General features: G+C 39.5%; 1 long non-coding RNA gene across 3 annotated transcripts; it reads right to left on the bottom strand.

Annotated features, from left to right (window-relative positions):
* Positions 1-1,587: 1,587 nt before the first annotated feature.
* Positions 1,588-7,017, bottom strand: LOC146574740 (uncharacterized). Of its 3 annotated transcripts, none has more exons than XR_014892580.1 (7): positions 6,523-7,017; positions 6,151-6,229; positions 3,553-4,321; positions 2,902-3,063; positions 2,542-2,649; positions 2,321-2,436; positions 1,588-2,178 (listed from the first exon to the last, which is right to left on the bottom strand). It is a non-coding gene; the product is annotated as an uncharacterized LOC146574740 (long non-coding RNA). The 3 variants fall into 3 exon arrangements; XR_014892581.1 differs by lacking the exon at positions 6,523-7,017 and having other exon boundaries at positions 3,553-4,043; positions 4,143-4,321; positions 6,151-6,307; XR_014892579.1 differs by lacking the exon at positions 6,523-7,017 and having other exon boundaries at positions 6,151-6,307.
* Between the last annotated feature and the right edge of the window lie 1,589 nt (positions 7,018-8,606).

Below are 8,606 nucleotides of genomic sequence, written 5' to 3' on the forward strand. Positions count from 1 at the left end.
TTAGCTGTCCGCCGTATAGGGAGGCTGCGTTCCATTTACAAGTAGTGACAGTCTGCCGCAACTCGAACTCAAACCCCGCTTTGTTCTTTAATTATAGGCCTTTTATAGCCGTTCATGACACGCACATACACACATAAAGCACTTTGCCTCACCATGAGAATGCAAGTTTACCTAACCTAACCTTAAAGTATCTGATATAGGATAGAAAAATGAAGCAACCAGAGATTTAATGATGAAGACTCTGGGTTCTGTAGTTCACGTTTTACAGTCCTGAATGACTCTTTGCATATGATTTATTGAAGAGCAGTTTAGAAAGCACTTTACATTTAGACTGTTGCTGTTTCATTTTTTACATTGTTGCCGTGTTATGTCATGAATAAGGTTCACCTGCTGGGGGTTTGATGGATCAGCTGGACAATACAGTCAAAGACAGACTTCATTCATCATATGCAAGAATCCTAGTTGGATTTTTGTTGTCACTCGTGTTTTTGAACCAAATATTGAAAACAATTCTGACAGACTGGATACCTGGCCAGGGTGTACATTACCTTGTACTCAAGCATCCCAGGACAGAGCCCTGCCCCACCATGAGCCTGGGTGGATACGTGGTTATAATATAAAAGGACCGATACTGAATATGAATATTTCATGAAAATTGAATTATAATACAAATTAGTAATAAGGGTTTCTCTGCGCCCTTATCTACCCCATACTCAAAGAGCTGCGGGCAGAGAGGGTGACAGGAGAGGATGGCATTGAAGAGAAGATGCTCGGCTTCTGGAGTCTCCTGGTCCTGTCAGTAGGATGCATCTGCTGTGTCTTCTCGTGGATGCTCACTTACCTTGACTCATTCCAGCCTGGTATGGATTTCCCAACACTGCGGACAGTGGCCCACGTCAGAGACGTTTAATATTGATTACATATGTCTGAATTGCTAACCCTAACCCTAGCTCAACAGACCACAATGCCCTGGACTGTCAGTATTATTACATGCTGTGAACACAAGTACCTTTGATCACAGTTTATGTTGTAAAAGAGAAGGAATATTGGAAAAAAGATCAACATTGTGATATTATTTCTTCCAAACTGACCAGAAACATGCTTGTCAGACTCTCACAGCAAAGGATCAGACTCACTGTGCATGACGGCTCAGGCCAATGATGTCTGTTAGATTGTCAGTTGTTTAGTGCTTCTGTACAGTTAGGGTCACCGTCTCTATTTCAGAATAATTAATATGCGGAAAACACAAAGTTGATTGTCTTCCAGTATTCTAGCATAATTAAAAAACTTTGACTTTGTAAGTACATATTATTAGTCCTAATGCCAGTATGAGTCTTCATAACTCCTGCTTTAAAATACTGAACTTTGAAATTGACCTGATGAAAGATCATTTACAGTGGCACTCTGTCAGGATCATTCTGACTGTAAGATCACTGTATTAATCTGAATCCTTCTGAAATGTGCTGTGAATGAATGCTGATGCAACTCACTGTGGGAAAGCTGTTAATAAAATGAATCTGTGACACATGCAACACATTCACAGAGGAAGAGGACACAAAGGGAGGACACGCAGAGGCTGTGTTGAAGTCAGAAATCCAAATCTTTATTAAAAAACAGGCGGCGGTAACAAACAGGAAGACAAGCAGTCCATCAAACAGTCTACAGGGTCAAACATTCAGAGAATTCAAACAGCAGTAAAAAATAACTGGAACTGAAAAACTTAAAGCAATGTGTGACGCAATAAAAGGAAGCAGCGCAGTATATTCACTGAATTATCATCAATTACAAAAGAGAAAAACCGATTTCTAAGGATTATTTTCTTAAATGCAGTTAGAGTGGCTGGTAAAGATGGAAACATACAGAATGTAAACTGTGTGAGTTTGTGAACTTTGTTAGTAACAAATGAGGTAAAAAAAAAACAACCCCAAAACAGACAAAACAGAGAAAGAGGCTCTCACTATTCATTCATAATTAGAAAGAAACATTCTGGTCGTGGATTTTTACAGTCTTAGTTCCGCTCGCTGTCATCATTATAATCATCATGATCAATGGCGAGGTCCTGAGGTGGGCGGGGCTGTCTCTGGTGATGTCACCATGAAGGAACAGCATCTGGCACGTGTTGGTGAAACATCCCAGTACGCTGGTGTAGTTTCCTCTCCAGCTGTTTGACATGTGACACTTGAACATTAAGGGGAAGAAGAAGAAACAGTGTTAGGTCAGGTGACCACATGGTTTCTAAAGTAACTGACAGGAAGTAACCAGGCCGTTAGAAATGGATGGCATGTGTTTAGAGTTACTGGAGTTGGGTAACTCTACTTACCAAAAGCAGCAGCACACAGATGAAGGATCAGATGCTGAATGTTGCAGGAACATGCTCATGTGTGGTGGTCATTCAGTGCTGCAGGTTAGACAGTCCAAGACTGATATGCTGCCCATCTGAGAGTTTGAAAACACACATGCAAAGATTTATTTTGTGTTACAGTCAAAGTTGGATGTTCATTTTTGTCCTTTAAAAATGTTTGTGTATTTGAAAGCACTAACATTTAAGGATGACTTGGATCGTCTCCTTTAAAGGGGAGACAAGTGTATCCACTGATCCACGTCACTTTACCTGGATGATGACTCCTCCCCCCTCACTCAGAAACACTCCTAATATAACCAAGCAAATAAATAATATTGAAGATTTACTTACATCATTACAAAAACAGCAAAAACATCTTCCTTTGATTCTATTTCTCCATTCCTGCTGAACATCAGGCAACAAATATCTCAATAAATCACAGTAAAATGTAAAGCACATGTTTTCTCTGCTTTGTCTAACCTCTGCAGAGCCTCTGTCAAGAAAAACACATCTGTAAGCATAAAACAAATATACATTTCATAACACGTCACTAGACAAACCTCGGTCAGCTGATTTCCTCTGTGCAGTGCAGACGAACATCAGTCAGCAAGTCAAGGTGGTGAGATGGACTGGTGCCCTTTGTGACTCTGCTGGTTCTTCTAAGGAAACACCACCGTCTCTCCACACTGTCACCATCTGTGAGCACAAACTGCCGCTCTGCTCTGCCAGCATGTAGGAAATCACATATCACACACACAGGGGTGAAGAAGCATCAGAGCTCAACTTTGGATACTTTAGATCTAAACAGATCAAAGCAGCTCTTAGTTTCAACAATCAGTGAGCAGACAAACAATGATACCAAACTGATTCTGTATGAATACAATATGGTATTTTCAATACAGCTGTCAAATTAATTTATTAAAACTAATACAGATATATGTATATATTTTTTTGATAAATTAGTTTGCTAAATTATAAGAATATATATTTTTATTTTTTTCATTTAACAATTGCAACTGAAAGAAATTAAATATTGAACAAAAATATATTGTCACATTCTGAGCATGCTCAGCACGCTGACAGACTTGAAGTTGCTACAGATTTTAAGAAGTGATAATTATAGGGAAGAAACTTCTCTTTTTCATCCGTTTAATCAAACATTTGATGCCTTAGATGTCTCAGTCCTGTAGCGTTCTGCAACTACAACTAACCTGAGGCTTGGATTTGGCTGCAGGTGCCCCTGTACATCCTTCTCAGCAGCACACATGTGGGTACCATTTAATCCCACTTCTTCCTGAGCTTTGCTTCATCACAAGACCAAAGGTGGCATCACGTGTCAGTCTTATCATCATCCAGAAGAAACATTTGAAGAAACATCATGGAGAAGAAACATTTACGCGCCTCCTGGTTTTGTTTTCTGATCCTGCGAAAAGACTGAGGACAACAAAGCCCAGAGAACACGAGATACACAACATCCAACATTCAGACTCAACAGCCTCCATAAATGAAGACCACCGCGTTTGTTCAGTTATAGTAGATATGAGCATACTTCACATTACTGGGTATGAATAATAATGAGGAGGCAAACTTTGAAGATGCAGAGCATGATGTCCCACCATCAGACTGTAAACAAACATCCACCAGGCTTCTTTGTTGCCAAAATTGATGATTCTCCCATCAGGGATCAGTAGAGTGTATTAACCTGTGGTATAAGCAGCAGTCACTGAAATATTACTGTTTCAGATAAGAAATCTAGCACATAAAAGCCAGGGTGGGAGGGATCTCTGCAAACTGACTTAACTCTGCAAGTGTGAAGCTCAACAAAAATCTGACTCTCCAGTCACAGACAAACAAAAACTCCAGCTGGGAGATAGAAAACGCTGTCTGGGTCTTGCTGGATGTTGCTGGTCAGAGTCCCACATTAGCAGAGTGCTTCTTGGTCCCATTGACCCATGTGGACAGTGACTGTGGAGAACTGTTCTGGAAAACAGAGAAGAGAATTAAAATAACAAAAAGCCAAACAGGATTTCCACAAAGACTCTCTTGGAATCAGCAATCAAAAAAATCACTGGTTCATATTAAATATGAACAGGTTCCTTAAATGTGCGCAGTTCAGATCTGATTTAATTTAATTTCCTTCACACAGCACATTCGTCCAGGCTGACAGGTAAACATAGAATTAATCTCAGGTAACATGACTCATAGTAGAGTTTCAGTAAGAAAGACTGCAGGCTCTAATATTATTACCACACAATCCAAGGACACACCGACAGCTCAGATTTGTAGAACTATTTAAACAAATGTCTTCTGAATATTCAATTCATGTTCACAGTGGGAGGGGGGGGGGGGGGTGTCGTGGAATTTTTTAAATAAAGTCTGCAACACAGAAAGAGCTGTGATCAAGCTTTTTATTACTGCGCCAACACACATCAAACATCACAGTTCAGTCATGTCAGCGCTGCCACAGAGGTCGTGCTCCTGCTCCTTTATGCATTCCAAGGAAGAGGGAGGAAGTTAAACTGATCCTACCACACTTCACGTGTCTCGCTATGAAACCTAACAGATCAATGGTTAAGCTGTTTTGTGCCCTTGGCCTTATCAGCACCTGTAAAGGGAGTTGTTTTCTCAAACTGCTGACGCTGAAGTAAGTTCATCTAGTTTTAGAAACTTTCACTGAACAGTAACAGTGTCACAACTAAGCACATGCATAAGCACTTAAATACTTTAAATGAGAATAACAGAACATTTCTATTACAGAGGCTAGAGCCTGTCCCAGTACTCATAGGTAGAGCACACCTGGACAGGTCACCAGTCTGTCAGAGGACTAACACAGAGACAGACATCAGAGTAACAAATCTATTTAAAATTAATGTAAGTTTGCTGCAGCTGTATGTATGAACATGTGTTTCTGTGCTCACAGTCCACCTCTCAGGAACCTGCAGTTCACTTTTAGTCTACTTTAAACAGACCTCACAAAAGGCTGATGTGGCTGGATCAGTAGTCTGATTTAAGTACGATACCTTTGGCCAGGGATTCATCTGGTGCATCGCTTCACTGCAGTCTTACGTATTTTCCCCACACCTGAATAAAAAATACTTATATATACAAATAACAGCTTCAGCTGATGCAGCCTGACCCAATCCTAGATGTTCAGCACACAGAGACACAGAGGTGCTGTTTAAAGTTTAGTGATAACCTGAGTCACTGCTCATTTGCAGTATTACAGAGTCTGGCAGTCTTTGCATGATGTCCACGTCACTAAGTTTCTAGCTGACTCTCAGGTGTGACAGGTGTGCCAGCAGGAAAGAGTAATAATAACCTGCATCCTGAGGTTTGTGATGCAGGATTAAAGGATCCAGGCTTTGTTCACACAGCTAGGATTGTATTTTACACTGACCCTGGGTCAGTATAAGTATCATACAGTTTAAACGAAGCACTGAAACTTGCACATATTTATTACAGATGCACTGAAGCTAATCGAGATATTTGCTGTCAGTCTGTGGCTGCGATTAATCACTTTACTGAAAACTTTATCAACTAGTAACTTCATCAGTCATGACAGAAGCTAATATTTCTGTGCTAACATCGTTTAAACAGTAACAGCTTTCCTCCAATATAAGCTAACGTTTACACCGTAACTTTAAGCTAGCACCATAAAGACGGTAAAACACGTAATAACATCTACAAATGCATCTTACAGCTGTTATATTAGCACTCGGTGTATTACTAACATAACCACATTAACATTATTGACACTCGCTGACTTTTAATAGTCATTCTATAAATGCTGTCCGTTTAAATGGTCTTACCTGTACACACTGCATATCCACCGGATTCCAGCCAGAGTGGATTCTGGAGTCTTCCACGCTCCTGTTAGTGATCCTCCATCTGGATGGATGAGAACAACCTTCTGAACAATCTAGCAGGAGATGGCCCATATCTATGGGACAGATTTGTGCTAATAACGCCCATTGTATGGACTGATAACAGCCGAAGCTGGTGAATAAAGTCACCCAGTAGCTAGCTGTGCCATTACCCAGCATACATCACTCCCTCCATAAATGCAATAAACCACACAAAAGTATTGTTCTACCTGTTTTTCAGGTAGTTGTTTACATTATATAATTTATTGTGTTCTGTATACGTCACTACAATGTGATTTGGAAAATGTCTAAATATACCGACAAAAGGCACTTCCGCGGACCCTTCACGTCAATTCCCGACGCGAGAGGGGTACCCTGTGCGTCCATAAGTGCAGCAGAGGGAGCCTGACCATGCGTCACACGTTTGACGAGTTGGGAGTGAGAACGTGTTGCTATGTCACATCTACACCAGTGTAGACAGGCCCACAGTTGGAGAACCACAGGTTAAGGGGAAGGGTCCACATATATGGTAGTGTGTCAGTAGTTTTTGTAAGAGAGACAGTTTGTGAGCAGGGTTTTTTCAAGGTTACGACTTAATTTGGGATTAAGGTTTGAATTAAGTTTTGGTAAGGGTTAAGCTAAAAGTTGAAAAAGATTGTCTAGTTGTGATCAGTAAGGTTAGAGTAAAAGCTAGGGACTGCTTTATGTTAGAGATGGCACAATACCACTTTTTTATGTCCGATACCAATATCATACATTTGGATATGTGTCAATACCGATATGAATCCGATATATTCGGATGCATTTTTTAATCAATAAAACTGTTTGTTTTTTTTTACTATTTTTCTGCATTTTGTATAAGTTCATACTCAAGTTTAACCCTTTAAGACCTACCATAGAACCAAGTCCGCCAGAGCTTATATTTTTGCATGTTTTAGTGCCATTTTTGGGAGCATTTCAAGTTGATATACATCAATACAACCATTATAGCCCAAATTTTAATAATATGTATGCATTAAGTGCATAGTAATTACATAAATTGCAAAAAAAGTGCAAGAAACTACAAAAAAATTAAAATTGTTTTTTTTTTTTTAACATATGTTTCTAGTTAGAGAAATTTAAGAGGCTTATCCCTCAAAACTGTAAATACAAAAAGTTGCACAAAATAGTTTCCCACCACAGGAAATTTATTTTAAGTGTCTTCATAGTTTTATTTTCATATACTGCAGGAAAAACGAAAATAAATATTATTCATAAATTTGCAAAAAAACAGCATATGCATCAAAATAAACTATTTCCAGCAGTGCAATATGAGTCCTAAGCATCCCAGAAACGACACAGAAAGTCATAAAGTCAAACATAACTTTTAAAAACACAAGTATAGGCTCATAAGGCCCTGATGGTAAAAAACTACATTTCTGCAAAATGACACAACTTCTGGTTTTGGGCAGGTCATGGCGGACATTTGATAGTTTGCGCTGATGGATGTAGGAAGTGTTACAAACAGCTGATCGGATCGGCAAAGCATGTTTCTGGAATATCATTTTTGTTGCTGAAAGTGCTTTTTTATGCAGTTTTTGCAAAGCTATATGTGGAATGAAACTGTGACCTAGGACAAGCTGATGGCATAAGATGTAAGTACAACTCCTCAGGTTTCATATGCAAAAAAAATTTATTGCGCTAGCTTACGTGGTTGCAGTGCTACCGGGATTTAAAAATAGTTACGCAAAACGGAACGTGTCCGCTCCGACCGGCTTTAAAGGGTTAAAAAACAACAACAACAAAACACTAAAGCTATTCTGTTATACCTGTATGCAAAAAATACACTGCACCCAAAATATTTCATAGTTCAGCAATACTGATCAATCTAATAAACTTAAGCCTACACCATCCTTCCTATTCTGGTATTTTAAAGAGTACTTAGCAGAAATATTAAACAACCTAACTAATAGGGTTGCCAAATCCGAGCAAAAATAATAGGAAACCATCCCCCACCCTCCACCTCGCGATGCTTAATTGACGTAATCAACTTTAATTTAATTAAAACTTTGGATGTAAGATTTAGATAATTATTTATTAAACGCTAGACATTTTAAATGAGAATAAGAAAGAAAAGTATGTCTTCCTACCCCCCTTTCCCTGTTAACGCCCTACCTGCCCCCTTGGCTAAACTTTGCTAGACCCGCCCCTGCACAGTTACCAGCCGTCAGCTACTTAGAAAAGGATCCTGGAGTAGAAAGTAATATTAAATAAATTCTGTTAACAGCTTATCAAGCTTAAACGTACTGCTGTTGTTCAGCCGCTGGTTTCCTCTTTCTGGTGCAAAGTGGGCCAAAACAAACAAGAGAGACGGGAAGTTTCATGATTGAAGTAGCAACAAGCGAGGGAGGGGGAGAGAATGA

Source organism: Mchenga conophoros, linkage group LG5 (assembly GCF_057382185.1).
Source record: "Mchenga conophoros isolate Kocher_MC1m ecotype Shallow Benthic linkage group LG5, M_conophoros_male_GT1.1, whole genome shotgun sequence".
NCBI lineage: Eukaryota > Metazoa > Chordata > Actinopteri > Cichliformes > Cichlidae > Mchenga > Mchenga conophoros.